The sequence below is a fragment of the Quercus robur genome, chromosome 5 (assembly GCF_932294415.1).
Source record: "Quercus robur chromosome 5, dhQueRobu3.1, whole genome shotgun sequence".
Classification (NCBI taxonomy): domain Eukaryota; kingdom Viridiplantae; phylum Streptophyta; class Magnoliopsida; order Fagales; family Fagaceae; genus Quercus; species Quercus robur.
In genome coordinates this window covers 50,273,714-50,299,296 of record NC_065538.1, presented here as the reverse complement: position 1 = coordinate 50,299,296, position 25,583 = coordinate 50,273,714, and the positions used below count along the sequence as shown (strand labels likewise).

Genomic DNA, 25,583 nt, shown 5'->3' with positions numbered 1-25,583 from the left:
CGATTTTGAAAAAGTCGATTTTCAAAAGATGGGTATTTCCCTATTTAGTATGGGAAGAAGGGCAAAAACCTAATTAATTTGCCAGAAAAGAGAAGAAGCCCATTTTGTCCCTCACAAATGTTCCAAACTCATCGGAAAGTTTCTTAAGTGAACCCAAGAAAATGCAGGATGACTCTTCACCCCCCAATCCACCCCCTTCTAATTTTTCCCCTTTGATGACTTCTTCACACGTGGGACGTGGCTTGATTCACAATGGGCCCTTGGCTGACTACTATTGGATTTTTGGTGGGCCTAGCTTGGCCAACTTATTGGGCTATAAAACTGGGTATTTGGGTTGGATTTCGTGGGCCCAAATTTAGACAACTCCAGGTGCTAATTTTGCCACAGGCATTGGGCTATATTTATGGGTTGTGGACTTAAATTACTGGTGTATGATCTTATGCGCTTAGGCTATCAATTCGTAACATTTATAAAGGCTTGGAGATTTGTATATTTGGTAGATAAGTATTTTCATTAGTTTAAATGTACATCATCAGAATTCACCTCTAAACCAAATACCTTCTTCATGTGTAAACACCATAACCTTTTTTTTTTTTTTTTTTTTTTGAGTACAAATACTGAAGAGAGAACAAAGAAGGGGGAAAGCTAGAATAAACCAGATACTAGGTAGTTGTTGGTCGCTTGGTTGGTTCTAGAAAATGATATAATCTAACACACACTTAAGATGAGTGCTAGACTCCTCCTCTGCATCACAAAACAGACATCTAGTAGAGGTTAGAATTCCTCTTATCAGAAGAGTCTTCTGTTGAGGGTAGCAAAAATAGGCACACTGTCATGCATAATTTTCCAAATGAAGGTAAGAATCTTAATAGGCAGTTTCACCCTCCATATTAGTTTCCAAACACCTTCAGAAGTTCCAAAGTTGTTTAGCCCTTCATTGACAGACTCAGGTTGGTCTTGTTGGATTAAAGAACAAGCCCGATTGACCCTATACTCCCCTGAGCTTGAATGTTTCCACACCAACTTATCCAGTTGCCCACAGTTTTTGTGATAGAAGTTTTTAGAATCTCTACACTGGTAGGACAAGGATATATTTTCCGAATTAAATCACACTTCTAAGATCTTGAATTTGAGTCAATAAGATCTGCCCTGTGCCATTAAGAAGATTATGCTCTCTTAATTTCTGATTTGAGGTTTGAAACCAGTCAGGGTGAGTGAGTGGTATTTGCTACCCTGACCGCACAAGCCACCTACCTTGCTGCAGATCTGCACATTTTGATTTGGTAATACTTCTCCAAGTCCATGAATTTTGAGGTTTAGGTTTGTAATCCTTTAAAGAGTTTCTAGGGAAGTATTTAGCTCTATAGGTTCTTAATAGCAGAGATTCAGGTCTATTTTGAATCCTCCAATACTGCTTGGCTAGCATAGCCTGATTTAAGGTACTGAATTTCTTGAACCCCAAACCACCCTTTTCCTTTGCTTTGCAGATTTTGTCCCAACCCACTAGATGCAGCTTCCTAGTTCCAGAATCATGACCCCACTAGAAATTTCTAATTGTAGCATCTAGTTTATCACATATAGATTCAAGCACACTGAAACAGGCAAAAGTATAAAGGGGCATAGGTGGAAGTACAGATTTGATAAGGGTTGCCCTCCTTGCCTGAGATATTGATGCTCCAACCCTGAAGTCTAGATTGTAATCTATCAACTAAGTCCTGAAAATCATCTGTCCTTCTATCTCTCAATTTGAAATTTAATCCCAAGTATTTACTAGGATTTTTGACAAGGTTAACCTGTAAGGATTTAGCCAAGGCTTTTTGATCATCTGAAGGAATGTTAGGAGAACATAAGAGATCAGACTTAATGAAATTAATACATTGTCCTGACAGGGAGCAATACCAAAGAATTATGCTTTTCAGATGCCTTAGGGAATCCTTGTTATTTTGGAAGAAGAAGAAGAAGAAGAAGAAATCATCTGCATAGAAAAGGTGAGCGAAAGAAATACCATTCCTACCAATCTTAATTCCCTTTATTTTCTTTTGATTTTCTGCTTGTGTGAGGGCAATAGATAGGATGTTGGCACACATTAAGAATAAGTAAGGAGAAATAGGACACCCCCCCCCCCCCCCCCCAATCTAATTCCCCTGGTTGGAGTGAAGGATTGAGTAGGGCTTCCATTGAGCAGGAGGAAGTATTCTACAGAAGACACACACTCCATAATCCATTGAACCCAAGACTCACTAAAATTCATTGATATCAACACAGCTTTTAGAAAATTCCAACTTACTCTATCATAGGCTTTACATATGTCTATCTTTAGTGCACCCTACCCTTTTTTTTCTGCCCTTTTTCTTCTTCATAGAATCAATAATTTCATGGGCTAGTAAAATATTATCAGTGATATTCCTCCCTTGGATGAAAGTATTTTGGAAAGGAGAAATCAGCTTATCCATAAGAGGTTTAAGTCTAGAAACCATTATTTTGGATATGATCTTATAAGTGACATTGCAAAGACTTATCGGTCTAAAGTGTGAGACTTCCTCAGGAACAGAAATTTTGGGAACAAGGGTGATGAAGGTTTTGTTGAGAGATTTCAGAAGTGTACCTAAATGAAAAAAGGCATGAATAGAGTCAAGAATATCTTCTTTGACAATATTCCAGTATTCTTGATAAAAGAAAGCTAGAATTCCATCAGGGCCAGGGGATTTATGAGAACCTAGTTGGAATACAGCCAACTTAATTTCAGCATCAGTGAATGGACTATCTAGCTGCAATTGCTGATTTTGGTTTAGTTTGGGGATAGGCAAGGACCTTAATTCCTTAAGGATAGATTGGGTAGTGCTAGGATTTGTTTCAGTAAATCTATGTCTAAAGTGATCCACTAGGATTCTCCCAATCTCATCAATGTTATCAGTTAGATTTCCATTCTCACATTTAAGATGTAGAATCCTATTTCTGGCCCTTCTTTGTTTAACTATAGTCTGGAAGTACTTAGTGTTCCTATCTCCCTTAACAATCCAGTCACTCCTAACTTTTTGAGCCCACATAATTTCTTCTTTAGCCATTAAGTTCTCAATATCTTCCTTGAGCTCTCTTTTCTTCTCAATATCTCTCATTATTTGTCTTTAATTTCCTTCTCAATTTTTCCAAACACCTTCCTATTCCATTCAATGAATAGTTTCTTAAAATTGAGGATCTTGTTCCATAATTTGAAAGGCCTAGACCCTTGTTCTTCCAAGCTTCCTGAACTACAGATTTACACCCCTCATGAGTAGTCCACATTTTCTCAAATCTAAAGGGTCTTCTCTTAAATATTTCAAAATCTAAAAGAATAGCCCCATGATCAGATCTCAAAATAGGTTGATTATGAAGGGCATATTGTGGGTATGAGTGAATCCAACCCACTGAAGCAAAAGTCCTGTCTAATCTCTCCATTACAAAAGTCTTATCCTCCCTTTTATTCATCTAGGTGAATTTTTGGCCCTTGGCCTCAAGTTCACACAGCCCCAATTCATTTAAAGTTTGTTGAAAGATATCATTCCCAATGATTTTCCTATCTAATAATGCAAATTTATCACCTTTAGATAGAATGTGATTAAAGTCTCCTATACACAACCAATTAGTTCTTGCTATGTGTTTGAGTTGTTTGAGCTCAAGCCATACTTCCTCCCTTTTAGAATGTTCAGGCTAACCATAAATAAAAGTAATTGAGAGAGGGGTACCTTTATGGTCTAGTAAGTCTGTGTGAATAAGATGCTTTAAGCTGTGCATGATGTTGAGATTTTGATCTGGTAGCCATCCAAGCAGCAAACCTCCACTAAGTCCCACCCGAGGAACTTCCCATCCTTTCCAAAAACCACATTTCTTCAAAACACCAGCTCCTATGCCTCTGTCCAGCTTAGTCTCCATCAAAAACACAATAGAGGGCTTAAACTTCTAGGCCATATTTTGACATTGTAGAACTGCAAAGAGATTGCCCAGCCCTCTACAATTCCAACTAAGCATTTTCATGGTTGCTAGGGAAGCTGTTGAAGGCCAGCTTCCCAATGTGTAAGAGGGGTTTGAATCTTTGACGTCTTTGTTGGAAAGACTAGGATATGCTAGTTGAGATACAAGGTCCTTGGCATTGAAAAAATATTTTTGAGTACTCTCGAAATTGTATGAGTACTGACATTTGTAATCTATTCATACTAAGGAATTATGGAAAAAATTATACACGGTAAAGAAACGTCATACTTAAGCAGTTAAATAGAATTATATACAAAACTCTCTGTGGTGGTCTACTGGTGCATGGGCACGGTGATGTTAATGGATAAAGCTTTTCGTATTATGCATGCTGGTTACCAAAATAATTGCTAATAAATTCAATTTTCATATCAATTAATGATTGTTGATGTAAGAGGTACCCTTGAGTTATATCGAATATTTACTTACATGTTAAGATAGTGGTAGAATCGGGATTTTGGTTCGGGGGCAAGATTAAGATAAAATATATAAGATAAAATTGATTCAAAAAATTAATGCATAAAAAATTAATTTATTAAACTAAATACTTGATTAACATAGAAAATATAATGTAGATTTAAGTTCTAATTTGATTTATTCGTTCTTGGTACAAATTTCTTTTTCAAGCTTAATTTGTTAGTATGATCATTGTTATGCCTAAACTACTTCATAATATAAGTTGACTATAGATATATATTTCAAATGAGTCATATATATATATGATAGGCCACAAACTGAATGACCCATTGTGATAGAAATTAATTAATTAATTAATTAGCCAAGTAATTAATTAATCAATTTATCACGCAAACGCGTGGTAGCACAAACAAATCACCAATAAACTAAATATACAGCGGAAAATAAATAATACGGTGATTTGTTTACGAATAGGGAAAACCTAACGGCAAAAACCCCACCGGTGATTTTCAGGTCACCATTCCCGAAACTCCACTATTATCATAACAAGCGGTTACAAGTAAAGGAATCCAAGTACCTTACCAACCTACAGTTGAACCCTTACCCCAATACCCAATTGGACTTGTTCTGTAGTGACAGTTCCCCTTTCGATGCACGACTCCCAAGTACGTGACTAACCAATTGCGCGAATCCCAGTATGCGACTTCAATCACCAACTAAGAAGGTTGTTAGTTGCAATGTTTTTCAGTTCATCCACACGATGAAGATCAAGAAAATGCTTGGTCACAAAACCCTACGGTGCACATACACAACAACTTCTTCAAGAGAAAGAGATGAACTAGGGCAAGAACTTCGTCTCCGATCACAATTTGTTTGAACAGAGTTTGCTCAAAACTTGTGCAACTTGTGAACACTTTGACAGCCCTTAAACTGATCATTTTATATGTCTAGGGTTAGGAGAAAAGAAAGCCCAAAGACAAATTCACGGATCCCAAGAAAATCATATTGGAATTCTGAAAATCTTAAATCTCGATAGATAGAAGGTGTCAAGCAGCTGTCGAGTAAGTGTCAAGCACACCGAATGTAGTACAGCTTCCTTAAGTTCGATAGATGTAGCTGTTGAGCCAACTATCGAGCTTTAATGATTTTGCACAATGAACTTGTTTTCTTGAATAGACTTGAAGGCTTCAATACTTGATCTTGAAACAAAGTTTCTTGAAGTATTTAAAGACATCCTAAATCTACCCAAATACAAGTAAAGTGCGTTTTGTCAAAGGATAAGCCAATTACATAAAAGAATGATATATGTTCCTAACAAGTGAAACACATATGTCCTAACCATATATATATATATATATATATATATATATATATATATATATATATCTAATGTTTTTTGTAAAATCTTGTTGACACCTCATTTTTGTACCTGCATTTAATGCCATTGATTGGACAAATGGTAATTTCATGCCTCATAGTAAAAACGTAATTTTGGCCACTTTAGTTCCAATTTCTCCACATATGATAAATCTTAAAGTCATAATGATCAAAACAACAGGCCACAAGCCTTAATCGGATTCTCAGATTAAAAGATATCATCAAATCAAGTTTTAACGGTTAATATACATTTATGTGGTTGAGTATGATCATGTGTAATTATGAACCATTTATTTTGATTGGTCCCATGTGAATTTAATTTGAAATAAATCACATATGTTCCTATTGGTCAAGACTAAAAATAATGATGGAATTTTATGCACTTAATTAATCCGATTGTCAAAGTATTAATGGCCCTTTAATTTTTGGTGAAATTACACTTTTTTAAGGGGTTGATTCAATGATAATCTAGGCATATTAATTTTGAAATATTTTAGATACTTTAAATGTAAAGAATTGTATAAATTCTATGGAAATATTGTGTACATTAGATGTATAGATTGCCTAGAATCATAGAAAAAATTGAGTATGCTGGATATATTAAATGTATATAATTGTGTAAATTCGACAAACAGTTGTGTGAATTAAATGTACAGGGGAGTTAATTTGGGGATAGGAATGATAATTGTGGTGAAAAACACATTTCAAATAAAAGATCATTGCTTACTCTTTCGTGAATATCTCTCACACTATTGTGAATTTTTTTGTGAGGTTTTATTCATTGTAAAGTAGACTTGGAGTTTTAATTTGAGAACAAGTATAAAGCAATGCCGATAAGAAACATGTGGGGTATGATTTTTTATGTCCCTAGACTCCCTACTAGCTAGTTTTAGGAAGAATTGGGATTTTCAACTCCACTCCTACCACCCTGGAAATTAATGCAACAACGTCAACTCTCAATTAAAAGCCTCCCTCCTCTAGAATACTTTTCCCCACACTATAAAAAAGGGTGGAATCCTCATTCCAAAGTTATCTACTTCCTAGTTCATCAAAAAAAAAGTTATCTACTTCCTTAGAGCTCTTAAGGAAGTAACAAAGAAAAGGTACTTTGGTGCTTTGTTCCTCTTGGTCTCGAATAACTAGAGGGGTAAACGTTGGTCCTCCAAGTCTCGAGTTCATGACTTGATACTTGTTACCTCACTTCTCAAAAGTTCTTATTGGAGAAACTTGATTCTCATTTGGGGTTTTAGAGGAAATAACAAAGAAATGAACCTTGTGGTTTGTCCTTCTAGTTTTACCATATTTGGACAAACACCAGTCCACTTGGTCTTGGGTTTGAGCCTAAGTAACTTGTTGCCTCACTTCTCGACTGTATGTTTTCAGACCCTTGTAAACTAGATTGTTTAACCTAATTAATTAACCAAGTGAATATTTAGGTTTATTATTTAGATCTAGGTTAAAACAAAACAATCATATCATACAAAGTAGCGGAAAATAAAGAACACAATGATATGATGGCCCAGGAAAGCCAAACCGGTAAAAAACCTGGGGAGGATTTGACCTAGCTATCCTCAAGGTAAAAAGCAAATCAACTGTAGAGAATTGAAGTTTACAATAAGACTTAGACCACTAACATCCTATTGCTACCACATGTAGAACTTATTGACACGACCACGTGCAAGCTCAGAGTCCACGGATTACTTCTCTATTCGGCCTTTGCAACATAAGCTCCCACACTTGTGACAAAAAATACAAACTCTCCTATTTGTGACTCCAATACCACCCTTGAAGGTTTAGATCATCAACACCTTTGATGACTAAAGAAGGTAGCAACTTCTACAATACCGGATCTTGAGATTCTTCAAGGAATAACACCAGTAGAAGATATGAGAGAGCTTGGGTACAAAACCCTAGATACAAAGGAGGCACACTCTTCTCTCTCTAAAAATCCTTGAAAACCCTACCTAGGGTTAGCTTATGTCGTCCTTTAAATACTGGAAAAAATGGATCACGATTTGGGTTTCAAACGGATAAGTTATGACATTTTTATGTTTTCTGATTTTTGCTGATCTGCGACTTTTGATCGATCGAATCTAATTTTTGATCAATCGAGCCTTGTAGAAATTGAATAGTAATTTCCTGCAATTACTCGATTCCAAACTTAATTTAAACCAAACTCTAAGCAAGTCTAAACCTAGACTAAATGTTTTGATCATGGTTTGCCAACATATACAAATTGAAGTTCTAATACATTAGTTCCTAAAGTCTTAGAACCTAACATCAACAACCTCTAAGATGAATCTTTCCCCTCCTTTTGAGTGCTTTATATGCATATATGGCTTTCTAACTTGTTTTCTTCAATAATATGTTAGAAACAAGGGTCTATGCATGCTTTTGTTTGAATATGATTTGAATGTTTTATGATATGTTCTGCATATATCCTATTCTAGATCCTAGGATTCTACTAATTTTGATGCTAAAAATGTTTCTAGCTTTATCACATGGCACATACATAATCACTACATTTTATTATTCAAATAATATGATCACACAATCATTGTGTTATTAACTTCCAATCTGAATGATGTGATCTTATAATAAAATTAGAATCTTTCACCACGCACAAATGAGCACTTATTTCAATCTTAAATAAAATGTTTTTCGATGTCTATAATGTTGTTTGCTTGGGGGATGTAACATGGGTACTAGTCACCATAATCTAGAAGACTGGAATTCACTGAGCAAGGTGGGTGCCTAACCCCTTCCCACATTGCACCCACCCTGCAACCTAGCTTTCAAGCTCAAACCTAAAAAGGGAGAACTTGGCCACTTGGTAGCATCCTTGGCTAGCCAAATTCCTAAGTAAGTCGTTATTGAAATATCATCCAGCCACCACCTTTTACCACAAGAATTGATTTTGGGACCTCCTATTGTGGGCTAAAACCAATCTAGAATACAAATTAATTGGGGGTTCAACCCTAACCAGCCCAAGGTTGTTGGGAAAACACCACCACAGTAGACATTTGGAGTTTCAATTTGAGAACAAGAATAAAGTAATTCCGATAAGAAACATGTGAGATATGATTTTTTAAAGTTGACCCTACTAGCTAGATTTGGGAAGAATTGAGATTTTTAATCCTCTACTTGCACTCTACTCCCACCACCCAAGAAATTAATGCACCAAAGTCAACTCTCAATTAAATTCCCTTTCTCCCTCCTCTAGAATACTCTTCCCCACACTATAGAAAGAGGTGGAATGCTTGCTCCAAACCAATCCACTTCCTTAGAGCTCTTTAGGAAGTAACAAAGAAAATGTACTTCGGTGCTTTGTTCCTCTTCGTTGTGAAACTTTAAAATACTCGCAAGTGAACGAACCATACCAAAGTATAGTTTAATAAGAACGAGGTCGAACTCACAGAAACTTGAATGAACGTAGTAAAATTAATCAAATCTTAACCAAATTAACCCTAATCTAGTTTAATAAAAATTGGTTGTTTGCAATCAAATATACTAAGCAAATAATTAAACTAAGCAAAGATAAAATATAAAGCAGTGAAGAGATGTAAAGAATTTAGAGAAAGGAATTAAGGTTTTAGAATCTGCCTCGTAAGTCATATCAACATATATTTTTTATCATTAATTTTTCCCAACTATTGCATGATAATCTGGAAATCAATCTTGCTATCATGGAAAATATTCTCATTAAAATCCTTGTTTTAAAAATCAAAGGCATGTTCTTCTTTGCTTCTTAAGTATAAAATCAAATCATCAATTGTATCCATTGACAAACAAATTATAAGAGATATCCAATTATATATTTAAGAAATAATAAACCAAACATTCAATTAATTAAGATAAATCCTAAATCATAAGAAAAACATGATTGAACTCATATCTAGAATCCCATCTTAGTCAATCGATATGAAGCAAGAATAATTTCAATCATTAAAGAACAACTATTGTGAGAAAAATCAAATCACATAAACAATACTGATAATCCTTAACAAGGTTTCACCCTCAACCTTAATTATAAACTTAGCTACTTATAATAATTGAAAGAAAACACAAGAATAAAATACTAAGCATTAAACTAGACAAATTATTAAAACTAATTGTCATGGAGGAAGACCAAAGAGGTAGCTGCGACCTATTCAGCCCCCAGCTGTCCTCTGAATTTTACCCTAAAGAGCCTTTAAATAGGTCAAGGAATCCTATTACTAGTTGAATTCCAGTTTGGAGAAAATCTCATATTTTTAGGCTTCAATTAACCGACGATTTTGGCCCATTTAAATTCAGAATTCAGAATTTTGGTAAACTAAAAAGTTGTAGTCCTTTAAGTTAACTTTCCAGCCCAACTTGAATCATTGAGAATGGACATCTGAGAAGAAAGTTATGTCAAAAATACTAACTGATGTGCAGGCTGGAATCCTAATCCGAATTGGACTTAGATTCAGTGCAAATTTCTTTTGATTCCTTGCTTCAATTGGAATTAAATTTAATTGGATTGGCCTTATTTAACTTCATCATGGCCCTTGTAAAAGTAAATTCCACTAGCTTTCTTCTTTGCACAAATCATCTTATTTAATTCTATTTTCCTACAAAAGACAAATTCATGCAATAAAATTCAATTAAGTACAAAATTTATTATTCAGCATTATTCCAAAACCAAATATAAAATGCATGAATTAACTCAAAATAAGTATGATAATGCTTTCTAATAATGATATAAATATGCAAAATTAAGCTATTATCAATGTACATCACTCTTGGTCTCGTATAACTAGAAGGTTAAAAACTAGTCCTCCAGGTCTCAAGTTCTCAACTTGATACTTGTTACCTCACTCGTCCAAAGTTCTCATAGGAGTACCTTGATTCTCTTTTGGGATTTTAGAGGAAGTAATAAAGAAAAGAACCTTGCGGTTTGTCCTCCTAGTTTTGCCACAATAGGACAAACACCAGTCCTCTTGGTCTTGGGTTTGTGGCTAAGTAACTTGTTGCCTCACTCTTGGACAACCTCTAAGATGAATCTTTCCCCTCCTTTGGAATGCTTTGCATGCATATATCTTCCTAACTTTTTTTTCCTTCAATAATATGCTAGAAACTAGGGTCTATGTATGCGTTTGTTTGAATATGATTTGAATTTTTTATGATATGTTCTACATAAATGCTATTCTAGATCGTAGTGTTCTACTAATTTTGAAGCTAAACGTGTTTCTAGCTTCATCAAATGGCACACACATAATCACTATATTTTTTATTCAAATAATAGGATCACATGCTTCAATTATGGTTTATACTAATCACACACAATCATCATGTTCTTAACTTCCAATCCAAATGATGTGATCATATAGTAAAATTAGGATCTTTCACCATGCACAAATGAGCACATATTTCAATCTTGAATAACATGCACTTGGATGTCTATAACATGTTGTTTGCTTGGATGATGTAACATGACTACTAGTCACCATAATCTAGAAGATTGGAATTCACTAGGCAAGGTAGGTGCCTAACCCCTTCTCAATTGCACCCACCTTTCAACTTAGCCTTCAAACTTAAATCAATACTTTTCTATGTACTTTTCAATTTCCATATTGTAACTAGAAACAAAGCCATTTAGTTTTTCTTAGATTGTATATTGGACAAAGGCCATGTGAAACCCTAGTTATATTCAAATTAATGTGCAAATTTCAATCAATAAAAGGAGGTATTTTTATGCACTTAAAAAAAAAGTGGTGATGAATCCATGTAAAACCCATGATTTAGGGGGGAGGGTATCATTAGTCGAACTACCATTTTGAAAGGCACAAACACAACTCTACCATCTTATGTGTGTTTAGCCCAACTTAATCAAGTGGGTCGAGGTGCAATTTGTCACAAATCTGATGTTCTTAATATGCAAACATGCATGTGAATAAAATATTATTGAATAAACTACTATGGGTCATATAGACACAAACCTTAGATCTTGTTCTTTGCTTGCTTTACTAACTCCTCATAATCTCTTCTCTTTTGTGGACCACCTCCAAGTCCCCAGAGAGGCTATTAGAGTCTCTTTTAATTTCCACACACAAAATTCTTGGGAACAGTAGATGGTATCCCCAGAGAGATCGCTTATTTTGAGAGAGCACTAAAAAACTATACGTATGTTCACTCACTGTAACCCATTATCTGACTACTATAGGAGTACCTTAAATACTAGGAGAGATTCACCCACTATCTAATAAGTGATCCCTAAAAGTACTCAGCTGCTAAGTTTAAATTACACCACTACTAATATTGACAACTCATATTAATATCGATTAGTTTAAATTTAAACTTACTTATTAAATAACCCATATAGACAATCCATGGGCCATGGTTTATGAGTTGGGTCTAATCCAGCCCAATTTCTAACAAATGCAGATGTTAATTTTCTAATTGAATAAAATATTGGAGCAATTCCTTAAGTAAAGTACATTAGATTATTCAATTATATACAAATACATAATTGCATTGATTTTTCTTATCTTCAATTACTTGTTTGGAACCAAACTTTATTCAATCCCAAAAACATCCAAATACTCTCTCTTGAATACAAAGTTTAGAGGTTGCACCTTGCACAATGCCCTCAAAGAAATTTCTCTCTAACCAAACCAATGAACTAAAGATTCACAAAAAATTTCACAATCATTGAGGTCACACACATTAATGGTTCTTATCTAGGCCAACCACATATGTTACTTTCTTACCTACCAAAAACAATTTGTTGCATTAGGCAAATGTGAAAATTTTTGTCATTTCTTTTTGTGTTTATGTGTGTCTATAAACTATCTTTTCAAGGGATTTTTAATCTCACAATAGTCCAAACTCATTTGAGAGTTTTTTAAGTGGGCCCAAGAAATATAGGATGACTCTTGCTCTCCAATCTACCCCTACTAATTTTTCCCCTTTGATGACTTCTTCACACGTGGCTTGATCCACAAAATAAGAAAGACGTACTAATGACGTTATGGCTAAGCCCAGCCATGGGCCCTTGGCTGACTAGTATTGGATTTTTGGTGGGCCTAGGTTGGCCGACTTAGTTGGTTGACTCCATGTGTTTGTGGGCTATATTCATGGGTTGCGGGCTTAAATTACTGGTGTATGATCTTGTGCGCTTGGGCTATCAATTCATAACATTTATGAAGGCTTTGGGATTTGTATATTTGGTAGATAAGAATTTTCATTAGTTTAAATGTACATCAACGGACTTCATCTGTAAACAGTGTAACTTTTATTTTTTTTGGGGGAGTACAAATGCACCATCAACATAAAGAGAGAACAAAGGAGAAAAGCAAGAATATACCACACCTGGTAGTTGTTGGCCACTTGGTTTTAGAAAACCATTAAATCTAACTAATACTTAAGATTAAGAAGTCTTAAGTATCCACCAATTAAAATTTGATCACGAAGATAATGTCAAAGAGGAAAAGCAAGAACATAACAGTAATGTTATGCCGCAAATAGCAAGTTGCAGCCTATGAGGGTGAACATTTCAGTAACAATTATTGCTTTACTGATTGATTTTGGCCAAAGTAACATTAAAACTACACAATGCCATTTGATTTGGTTTTAAAATTGTACGACAAGTAGTGGTTAATAAATTAGTTCACCTAATTAAATAGAAAAATGTGACAAAGGGTTGAACAATTACCAAGTTTTTTCAAAAACATAGACCCCTTTTTCTCTATAAATAGACATTTCAATATTGCTATGTTTCTCATCCCTCACTCAACCAAGAATAGTATATCATATAAGATAGAGTACTCCTCAAATATAATGAAGGGTGCTAGGGACATATTTTACATAATTGGTTAATCTTTTGACAAAACGCACTTTACTTGTAATTGGATAGATCTAGGATGAATTTAGTACTTCAAAAAACAATTGTTCAAGTTTAGTATTGAAACTATGCAAATCTGACAAAAGAACAAGTGAAGAATGTGCTGCTCATTAAAACTCAACAGGATCCTTTCTATCGAGAATTATTGTTGAAGCTCGATAGAAGCTTGACACAAGCTGTATCTGTCGAGAATTAAGAAATCAAGTTTTCCAGATCCAATTACACACATATCCTTGACTATTTGTGTAGGGTTTCTTTTCTCACAACCCTAAACATATATAATGATTATTTTAAGAGCCGTCACAAGATGATGCAAGGTCTTGCAAAAGAATAATCCATGCACATTGTGACCAGAGACAGAATTTGCTCTAGTTCATCATATTCTCTGTAGAAGTTACTGCATCTTTACGCCAAGGGTTTTATGACCAAGGAGCTTCCTAATCTTCATTGTTGATGAATTGAAGAACTTTGCGGCCAACATCTTCCTCAAGTTGGTGTATTAGTCACATACTGGAATCCGTGTATCATTGGTAGTCATGTATTGGGATTCATGCATTGAACGAAGAGATTGCTGCTACAATACAAGTCCAATTGGGTATTGGGATAAGGGTTCAACCGTAGGTTGGTATTAGGTACTAGGATTCCTTTTACTTGTAACCGCTTGTGATTAATAATAGTGGATTCTCGGGAGTGGTGACCTTAAATTCACCCGGTAGGGTTTTGCCTCGGTAGTTTTCCCCATTCGTAAACAAATACTTGTGTCAAATTTATTTTCCACTGTATTTAGATAATTTTGTGATTTGTTTATACTGTCACGCTATTGCATGTTAAATTGACTTAATTAATTAACTTCGATAATTAATTAATGAATTTGCCAAAGGGGTTAATACATTTTTGGCCTATCAAGTGGTATCAGAGCAGGCACACTCTGATTAAGTTTAATTTTTTCTATGTGATCCATTGACCCCTGATTGTCATGGATAGAAGACAATCTCTTATTATACCTCATTTATTTGATGGCACTAACTATGCATTCTGGAAAGTACGCATAAGAGCTTTTTTGCAGTCTTTAGATGAAAAGGTGTGTCAAGCTGTGGAGACTGGCTGAACTAAGCCAAAGGAAGCGTCGACTGATTGAAATGATACAAAGATCAAAGCGACAAACTTCAACAACAAAGCATTGAATGCCATTTTCAGTGCGGTCATGAATGAGGAGTTTAAGAAAATATCCTTAACTGAAACTGCAAAGGAAGCATGGACCATCCTTCAGACAACCTATGAAGGGATTAAGGCTGTCAAGGATTCAAAACTCCAAAGGCTCAACTAGCTTTGAAGAGATAAAGATGAAGGAGGATGAGTCATTTAATGAGTTCTATGCCAAGCTGAAGGACATAGTCAACTCAACCTTCAATCTTGGGGAAATTATTCCCGAACCCAAGGTTGTGAGAAAGGTGCTCAGATCTCTGCTTGAGAGATTTCATGCCAAGATCACTATCATTGAAGAATCAAAGGATATTGACTACATTCCTTTGATAAAGTTGGTTGGAAACTTACAAACCTATGAATTGGGTTTGACTAGAATTGAGAAAGGATGCAAAAGTAAGAACATGGCACTGAAAGCCAAAAGTAACGAGACTGATGAGTCTTTAGATGATGAAAATTCCAAGATGAAGTCCTATATCACTAGGCAGTTTAAGAAGTTCATAAAGAATGCCAATGCAAAAGGATTTGATAAGGACCGTAAGCAATCCAGTTCTTCTCAATTCGAAAGCCAAGACAGAGGAAAGTAGGATGCTAAGAATGGCAGTCAGTACACTATTCCCTCCGGATCAAAGTATTTCGGATGTCAAGGTTTTGGACACATAAAACAAAAATGTTCAACATATCTCAAGTCAATTGGGAAAAGCAAGGCTCTTGCTACTACCTTGAGTGACACTAAGCCTAAGATTAAGTCAGATGACAGTGATGACAAGGGAATTTTGAATGCTTTCACTGCTACAATTGATCCTACTGAAGGGGTTACAGAAATAGTAGATGATGAAGAGGACTTGGTGGTATCTAAGTTTGAGAAAATGGATGAACAAGATGACATCCATACAGCTTATGCAAAATTGTACAAGGTTTATGAGAAGTATGAGAACCTGTATAGGCTAGCCACCAAGAAGTTGAGTGATGTGGAGCTAGATTGAGAGGAGCTCTCTACAAAGGTTGATGAAGCAAATCAAACCATTGGAGCTTTGCGGAACAACTTCCTTGCTGAAAGGACAAAGAATCTTGAAGCGAAACTATTCCAAGTTAGACCTCAATTGGAGAGGACTTCCAGTGCAAAGCTCGATGAGATGCTAAACTTTTAGAAAGTTGCTTCTGATAAAACTGGTTTAGGGTATGATTTCTCTTCTTCTAATATTGCCTTATCTAGTACAACTGTGTTTCTCTCACCTGCCGATAATGTTAATTCTAAGAATAATGAATTTAAAACTGAAATAGCTAGTGAGAACTTAGATAAAGGCAAATCTATTTAAGAGCACCCCCTAAGGTTGAAAAGTAAGAGGCTAGAAACCCTAGGACTAAATGGGAAAACAACAAAAAGTCTCAATAAAAGAAGCCGCATTTCTGTCATCACTGTGGAGCTTCAAGGCACACTCATCCAAATTGCTACAAGTGGTTAGCCACTCAACAAAGCAATAGTATGCTCTCATCTGAAAACCAAAATCAGTTTCCATCCTCTTTTGCTCCTCTTAGAGATCTTCTTAAGGCCCTCATGTTCCTTTCGAACTTGAACAGTTTCAATTCTTCTCCCTCACCTCTAGATCAAAGGTTCGCACAAAGAAAAGGTTCTTCCAAGGTGTGGAAGGAAAAATGCTCAAAGTGATCCAGTCACTTGTTCTCTCTCTCCCCTTATGGTTATGCATTACTCGTTTGTTTTGCTTTCTGATTTTGAGTCAGTCTAGCTTTATGCTTTGTTGTTTTTTCAATTCTTGTTTATTTTGATTTTCTTAAAAATAAAAAAAAAATTTGAAAAATCAGAAAAATACAAAAACAATGTGTGTACGTGTATATTGGTACTTGTGTACCTTGGATGGCCATTGAAACAAAGTTTTCTAAACTTTGTATCTCTTGTAACTTAGACGGGTATCTTAATGCACAACTAAGCAAGTGAGCTTTATGACTCGTGTTTGTGATGAGTATGATTAAGTAATCTCTTATAATTAATACTCATATCACTCTTTTTGACGGGAAGGACTAGAAAATCCTAAGAGAAAGGTATAAATAACCATCTCACCATTAAAGCCTTCCAATCATGTATAACATCTATATGCTTCGGCATAGCAAAATTGTGATGTTTTGGCTTACATAATTGAGTACTTCTTCTCTCTCTTATTTATCCATGCATGCTATGTTCAAAAAGAAAAATATGCAAAGACAAAATAAAAGCAAAAAGAATCAAAATGATTTTAAATATGGTTGTAAGCATGTTTTTAGGAGATGTGGGAGTTATAGGATGTATCTCGAAGGTGATAGTCCCATCAAGCAGTTATGATTATGTGTGAGTGTATTTCATTTTCTCATATCTCAAATAGTTATAATATGAGACACTTATGCACTCTTGCTATGTTTCACACATAACACGCAAACTCTTTGCTACTTTTGATACGTGTGCAGGTACAATGTGATTTGGCCATCACAAGGAATACATGTATTAATATATGCTCACTAAACTATCTTAACTTGGTTTTGAAATATAAAATTGGTTAGACTTGTTTAGTGTGTGTGTGTGTGTTTTGGATCTATGAATGCTTTGCATAAGTTGTTGAGAGATGTTTTGAGAGCTAAATATGTTGTTTGGATTTATGTTTAAGTAGCTTGCTTGTTGCATCCATCTCTATGTGTTTCTCCCTTCTTGAAAAACCTTCTTTCTTCAAGCTCGACAGCTTCTCGACAGATCCTCGACAGATTCTCTTCTATCCAGTCCTTCTTTCTCATTTTCTCGACAAATCTAGATGGATTCTTGATCCATCAAGATTTCTAGGTTTCTTCTCAACATATTCTCAACAGCTTCTTCGATCCATCGAGACAATTTTCAAAACCTTTTGTCTGGCCGATAGATTCTGGACAAATTCTCTATCCATCAAGGTGTTTTTGCCGTCGATAGATCCTCGACAATACCTCGATAGATTCACTTCTATCGAGATTTAGTGCTCGATAGATCTTGACAGATACTTCGATTCATCGAGATGCGTTTTCCTTATATAGTCTGAGCGCGAATCAGATTTCATTTTTCACTTCTCTCTCTCGCGCTTCAAACACATTTCTTTCACTCAAATCTCACTACCCACTACATTTTCGGCCTTTATCAAGTTTAGATCACTTGGTAAGCTTCCTAAATGCCTTCATTTTCATGCATTCATGCATTTTTGACCTAGTTTTTAGGGTTTTGAAAATTTTTGGGTTTTTGAGATTTTTTGTGAACTTGTTGGGTTGGGTGTTCTTGTTTTGATATTATATGCTTATGCATTGCATTCTCATTGCATTTTAACAATATTTCATGCATTTAGATGTATGTTTGATATTGTTGAATGTGTGCTGGTAGGATTGGATTGGGTTTTACCCATAATGCTTTTTAAATATTATGTCATGTTCATACATTTTTCATGCATACGTCTTTCCTTTCTTTTCTATTTCCTTGTTTCTGGTTGTGATTGTGCTCTCTCTCTCTCTCTCTCTCTCTCTCTCTCACAAATAGGCTGCGCTATGGCACCCAAAGCATGTAAATCCACTTCAGCTTGGAATCCTTTTGGTTTTGGGTCTTCTTCTTCTTCTAATCCTATTCCCCCTCTTCACGTTCAATTCCGTGATAAGAAGGCCTGAAAGGACTTCTTGGAGAACTTTCGAAAATATGGCGTTCATCCAAAGCGTTATGTTATTCTGTCGGACTTTTCCGACACTTCTCTCCCCGTCGTCATTTAGACTCAGGGCTGGGAATCTCTATGTGAGAGACCCTTGAGGTGTCCCATCGTGTTTATATAGGAGTTTTACTCCATATACACAGTATCAATAACTTTGTACCTCGGTTTGCCACTACATTTCGAAGTACACGAATCGTAGTTACCATAGATCTTATATCCGAGGCACTACATATTCTGCAGGTAGCACATCTTAACTGCCCTGGCTGTGAGTGTCTTAGGATTGTGTCCAAAGATGAGCTTTTGTCTTACTTTTATGAGACACCTTCCATATGGGGTAGGAAGCAAAACACCCCATGCTCGGACTTTGCAAAAGGTCTGAGATTCCTTAACATGGTGATGACATTTACTCTTACTCCATTGTCTCACTATAACTCTATCATTGAGTCTCGTGCTTATTTTATTTTATCTCTTCTTGAGGACCTTTCTATAGACTTTCCCTCTCACTTCATCACATCTATCCTCGATGTGTATCAAGCTATGGCGACCCATGATAAGCTCATCTTTCTTTCATCTATCACGTGGATCCTTCGCCACTTTTCCATCCCCATTCCTGATTCTCCTTATTTCACCACTATGGGTGCCATCTGTTGACACCCCATTTTGCAACTCGTATTTAACCTCACATGGAGGGTAAAAGGGTAATTTCATTTTGGAAATATGCATCTTGATTCTGGTCACTAGATCCTTAATCTCATTTCACCAAAATGATCTTGATGTTGTAACGATCAAATTGACTGGTCATAAGCCCTAATCGGACCATCAGATTGAAAGTTATCATCAAATCAAGTTCTAATGGCTGAGATGCACTATCACAAATTGAGTCCGACTATATTTGATTATGAATAATTAATTTCAATATAACTATAATCAATTTGAGAACGATGGTGTGTCATAATTTGATTGGTTAGGACTACATTTTATGGTAGAGTTGCACACGCCTAATTAACTAGATAGTTAAATATTAATTATTCAATGAGTAATTTGTGTAATTATCTTTTAATTAGGGTAAATTTTGAACCAATTAAGTCTGAAATGGGAGTGATTTGAGTCATTTAATGTTAATTGGGAGCTAATTTGGGACCTATTAATGTTAATTGTGCTAAAATCATTTTCTAACAAATGACCTCTGCTCACCCTTTCATAGATATCTCTCAGAATATTTTGAATTTGTGAATGAGGTTAATTTTCTCATAAACTAGACAACCAGGGCTTCAATTTGAGCACAAGAACGAGACAATTCCGGTCAGAATTAAGTCAGATATGATTATTCGAAATTGGCTCTACAGGCTATTACAACAGTTACGGGAAAACCGAATTTTGGCTTGCTCCTCACTCCCACCAATCTTTCCATTTAATGCACCAGATTTCCCTTAAGGCTAAAATGAGGTCTAGGTTCATGATTCTTTGTCAACCCTCATTAAATGGCATTTCATTTATATTTCCTCTACCATTACTATATAAACCCCCCTCTTTTTCATTCCAAAACACAAAAAAAAAAACCCCATCTCTTTTCCTCTCTTGAGTTCTAAGAAGTTGAGTAGTCTTGTCATATCTTGGTCTTCTTGAGACTCAAGGTATTGAGTAAGACTTACTCTTCCTCTCCTAACTCTTCTTTTTCTCCACCCTTAGAATCTCTACCAAGAGACTCCTCCTCCACTAAATGGATCTTGCATGAAGGTATAATCTATTTTCCTAACTTGTTTTTTGTGTTGTCATGATGAGAATTTAGGATTAAAGCATGATAATAACTATTTAAATTCTCTTGAGTATGTTTGAATGTTCTTAAATGTTCTTATATATTCTTCACATGTTCATGCATAACACTAGTTTTAATCTTAAATCTATATCAAAAATATGAAAAACATGTTTGTTTAATAATTCTTTCAAATCCTTGAATCTAGAATATCACAATCCACACACATTCACTATAATTTATTTTTCAATCCAAATGCAATGCTTAATAAATTGAATTAGGGTTTATCGCATGTAATTTTTCAATTTCTAAATTGTAACTAGGAAACAAAGCCATGTACTTTATCTTAGATTGTATCTAGGACCAAAGCCATGCAATTTACCTATGATCAATGTAAATTCAATTTCAAATTAATAAAATGAGAAAATTTTCAATTATGGTTTTCTTATTTTTCGAATAATTAAATAAGTGGCAACTCCATTATAAAACTCTTAATCTAAGGGGGAAAATATAATCAGTCGAACCTCCATTTTGAGAGACAATAACACGACTTCACCCATTCATGTGGGTTTGGCCTAACATCCTATAAAATGGGCCAGGGGCGCGATCTCTCACACCATCAGTGCCGGTTCTGTTTGGCGGAGTGAGGCTTAACTTTGACCGAAGTGGCCATTAATGGAGACAACCGATCACGCAGATCCTATAGCTTCTTCTTCTTCAGCTCCTTCCACCTCTGCTCCTTCTTCTTCGGCAATTGGTGTGACCTTGAAGGCCATCCTGGCACAGTTTCAGTGCATGGATGCTCGCCTTGACTCTTTCACTGATGAGATGTGTCAAATGAACACCCTTGTTAGTCGTATAGCACGACAACAAGCTCGCCTTGGTGGTTTCGCTCCCTCTCCATCTCCTTCTCCAAAGGCTTTGACAGATAAGGATGGTGATGATGGTGATGATGAGGATGACAATGCTAGCTTTTCCAGTGATGACAAGATGATGACCTCTTAGTAACTTACCATTTGTCATTCGTGACAAAAAGGGGAAGTAATTTTGAGAGTAGCCTTGTACTTTAGGGAAGAGTTAGTATAGGAAATTTTTGTTAGGGGGAGTGTTTATAGATCTTGAGGGATGTAGTGAGGTTCTTATTTACTTTTCTTTTCTTTCTTTTTTACATTAGCCTCATGTATACTGGTCTTGTGACCATTTATTAACATACATTGTACTTATCTTTTCTCATATATAAGATGACGATGTATGTTTCTTCACCTATCTTTACATGTGTTGTTTCTTTTCTCTCTTTATACACATGTTTCTTTATATATGCAATCCTTATTTTTTGTTTCACACAAGATGCCTTGATAAGTTTTGTTTAAGTGTTTTAGAAAGACGGGTTATGAAAGTCTACCATGCTATGAACTCTCTTCTTGCAAATTTTTTCAAGAGTTTGTGTTGGGGTTAGATTTATTTTGTAATTCAACAAGTGGTTATGAGTTTAGTGATTTAAGACTTTTCTCATGATTCATTTGTTTGTTGTGGTTTTGTCACAAATTGCCAAAGGGTGAGATTGTTAGGGACATATTTTATGTAATTGGCTAATTCTTTGACAAAATGCACTTTACTTGTAATTAGGTAGATCGAGGATGGATTTAATACTTCAAGAAACAAGTGTTCAAGTTTAGTATTGAAGCCATGCAAATCTGACCAAGAAACAAGTGAAGAATGTGCTGCTCATTAAAGCTCAACAAAAGTCTCGGCAGAATCCTTTCTATCGAGAATTATTGCTGAAGCTCGACATAAGCTCGACACAAGCTGTATCTATCGAGAAATATGAAATCAGGTTTTCCAGATTTGATTACACGCGTATCCTTGAGTATTTGTGTAGGGTTTCTTTTCTCACAACCCTAAACATATATAAGAATTATTTTAAGTGCCGTCACAAGATGATGCAAGGTGTTACAAAAGAATAATCCATGCATATTGTGACCAGAGACGGAATTTGCTCTAGTTCATCATATTCTCTGTAGAAACAACTGTGTCTTTACGCCAAGAGTTTTGTGACCAAGGAGCTTCCTGATCTTCAATGTTGATAAACTAAAGAACTTTGCAGCCAACATCTTCCTTAAGTTGGTGTATTAGTCACATACTGGGATCCGTGTATCATTAGTTAGTCACGTATTAGGATTCGTGCATTGAATAGAGAGATTGCCGCTATAATAGGAGTCCTATTAGGTATTGGGGTAAGAGTTCAACTGTAAGTTGGTATTAGGTATTGGGATTCCTTTTACTTGTAACCACTTGTGATTAATAATAGTAGATTCTCAGGAGTGGTGACCTTAAATTCACCCGGTGGGGTTTTGTCTCGGTGGTTTTCCCCATTCGGAAACAAATCACATATGCTAAATTTATTTTCCGTTGTATTTATTTAATTTGGTAATTTGTTTGTGTTGCCACGCTATTGCATGTTAAATTGACTTAATTTATTAACTTTGATAATTAATTAATTAATTTGCCAAAGAGGTCAATACATTTTTGGCCTATCAAAAGGTGTTTCTTTCCTTACGACTGTGGCCATTTTGGCCTTCGCATCCTTCTTTATTTCTGCCTTTGACCCTAGTCCTTTGCAAGACTTCTCTGTCGCAATTAATGACATCAAATCTGGTGGTATGTATAGATCACACTCTCATTATTATTAGCATTAGTAGTATTATCAATCAAGTTCTTTTGAATTTATTATAAGTTATTACATTAAAAAAAATTATCCCTGACGGTTTTTTTCCCCTTACATGACATGTTACTGTACATTGTTACATAAATGTCTTATTCGTGACAATACCTAACTTTTCTTTCTTTGCATAGTATCTGCATAGTATCTGTGAATGGAAAAATTTGCAAGGACCCTGCAATTGTCTCAGTGAATGATTTTTTCTTCTCTGGACTTAATATTCCTAGAAACACTAGAAACAAAGTTGGATCAAATGTCATTCTTTTGAATGTTGATAAATTTCCAGGTCTCAACACTCTAGGCGTATCTTTGGCTCGACTTTGCACCATATGGCCTGAATCCTCCTCACACTCACCCTCGCGGCACTAAGCTTTTGATATTCATTGAGGGTACTCTCTTAGTTGGATTTGTTACATTCGACCCAAACAAACTTTTCACCAAAGTTTTAAATAAGGGAGATGTCTTTGTATTCCCAATTGGTCTCATTTACTTCCATTTCAACATAGGGAAGATTGATGCTCTTACCTTTTCTAGTTTCAGTAGCCAAAATCCTGGATTGATCACCCTAGCAAATGCAGTCTTTGGATCTTTCCCTCCCATCAATCTTGATGTTCTCATCAAGGCCTTCCAGCTAGACAAGAATGTAGTTGAATATCTTTAAAAAGCATTCGCACCAAACTAGAATTCTAAAAAAATCTATGGAAAAATCTATGAAATAGTGATGGTGAACCACTATAAAGTTTAAATAAAGTTGCTTAGTTTTTCTTTTTGTAATGTCATGAAATAATTATTATCAAATAAAATGGTTTCTTATGATGCCTTTTATGTGTCATTGTATCATTTGCAAGACACAGGGGCGGCGTTATGTATGATTTAGGGTGGTCATAGGACCACCCTGAACTTTGAAAATAATAATTTTTATATCTTAGAAAAATCATTTTTAAATTAATATGGGTTGTTGACAACCCTAAAAAAAAATAAATAAAAAAAAAAACTTTACCACCCTAAAAGAAACTTGAATATCTTAAATAAAAATATAAGCCCATTAAAAATAAAATTTGACCGCTCCAAAATTTTGGTCTGTTAAAATTGAACCAAAAAATTGTGAAAAATGCTATATTCACAATATTTTCACTACAAATCTTAGGGGGTAGGTTGTTACCGGTGAAGAAAAAAACAATTTTAATGATATGTAAATTAGAACCAATAACAATTGCCAACTAGTATTTGTTGTGAAAATTTTGTAAACATAGCATTTCTAAAAATTTGTGCAAAACAAATAAATTAGCCTAAAAGCCCAAATCAAATGTTTAATTGTGATATTTTATTTTATTTTTTTTCAAAATATCTATTTTAATGCTATTTTTTATATAATAATGCATATTTTCCAATAGCTAGTTGGTTAGTGCTTACTTTAGTCTTTAGCCGAATTTATTAGATTTATGTAATACATCTTGTACCATATTCACTAAACTAATATAATGTTTCAATATTTTATTGAACATGATTAATGTAACGGGTTAATGCCTAAGTTGAATATTTTGAATGAACTTATAGTTTACCCTTTATTCTTTTGTTAGCACTATTGACAAAATTCTTATAAGGAAATAACTTTTATTGTAAAATTTATCTTCTAAGCAAATTCATATTCACTTGAATAATCTTCTTTCAAATCCTAGGCTATAAAAATATGTCTCATCTTTTCATCCTAATGATAAAGAGAAAATAAAAAGAGCATATATACAAAGATGTTCTTGTCAACCTCTTTACCATGATTTCCCTAAAAAAAGAAATTAGTGGAGCATTGCATTGATTTAATCCTGATTAGTTTAAAGAATACAAAATATTGATTGGATCATAAAAAAGGATGATACATTTTTGTTTAAATTGTTACTTATTTAGGCACAATACTAATAATTGAATGGGAGATCAGTAGTTTAATGATTACTTGGTGGTGTGTATTGAAAAAGATGTAACTAATAGTATAAATAATGAAGCTATCATACAAAAATTTCAAATATGAAAAACTCGTAGAATGAATTTTTAAAATTTTATGTATTTGAGATTTTTTTTTTTTATGTCAATATATTCAAGTTTTATTTTTATTAAAATTTTAAGTTTCTTAATGACCACCCTGAAAACAATTCCTAGAGCCACCACTGGCAAGGCAGTTCAATTAGTGCATGACTAAATTTTGATTACACCTTGGATCTAGGGCATTTAAAATCACAATTAATTGTACTATGAAATATAAACTGAACAACATTGTATTAAGAATATACAGAATTTTTCATTTTTACAATTTGCAAGCCAAATTGAGGGCTAAATAGCACCTATTCTATGTCAAAAAAATATATATATATATATATATCCTAAAGGTAACATTGAAGAAATTTTTTATAAATTTTTTTTCCTATAATTTAATAGTTACAATGTGGGAGAGGGTTTGAATCTTAGACGTCTTCATTAGAAATATTAGGAGGTTTTAGTTAAGTTACAAAACTTTTAGCATTAATAAAACATTTTTAGGTGTTTAAA

At 34.7% G+C, this 25,583-nt stretch overlaps 1 pseudogene; it reads left to right on the top strand.

The window, feature by feature from the left end:
• Nucleotides 1–21,001: 21,001 nt before the first annotated feature.
• Nucleotides 21,002–23,706, top strand: LOC126728323 (germin-like protein subfamily 1 member 16; annotated as a pseudogene).
• Nucleotides 23,707–25,583: the final 1,877 nt, after the last annotated feature.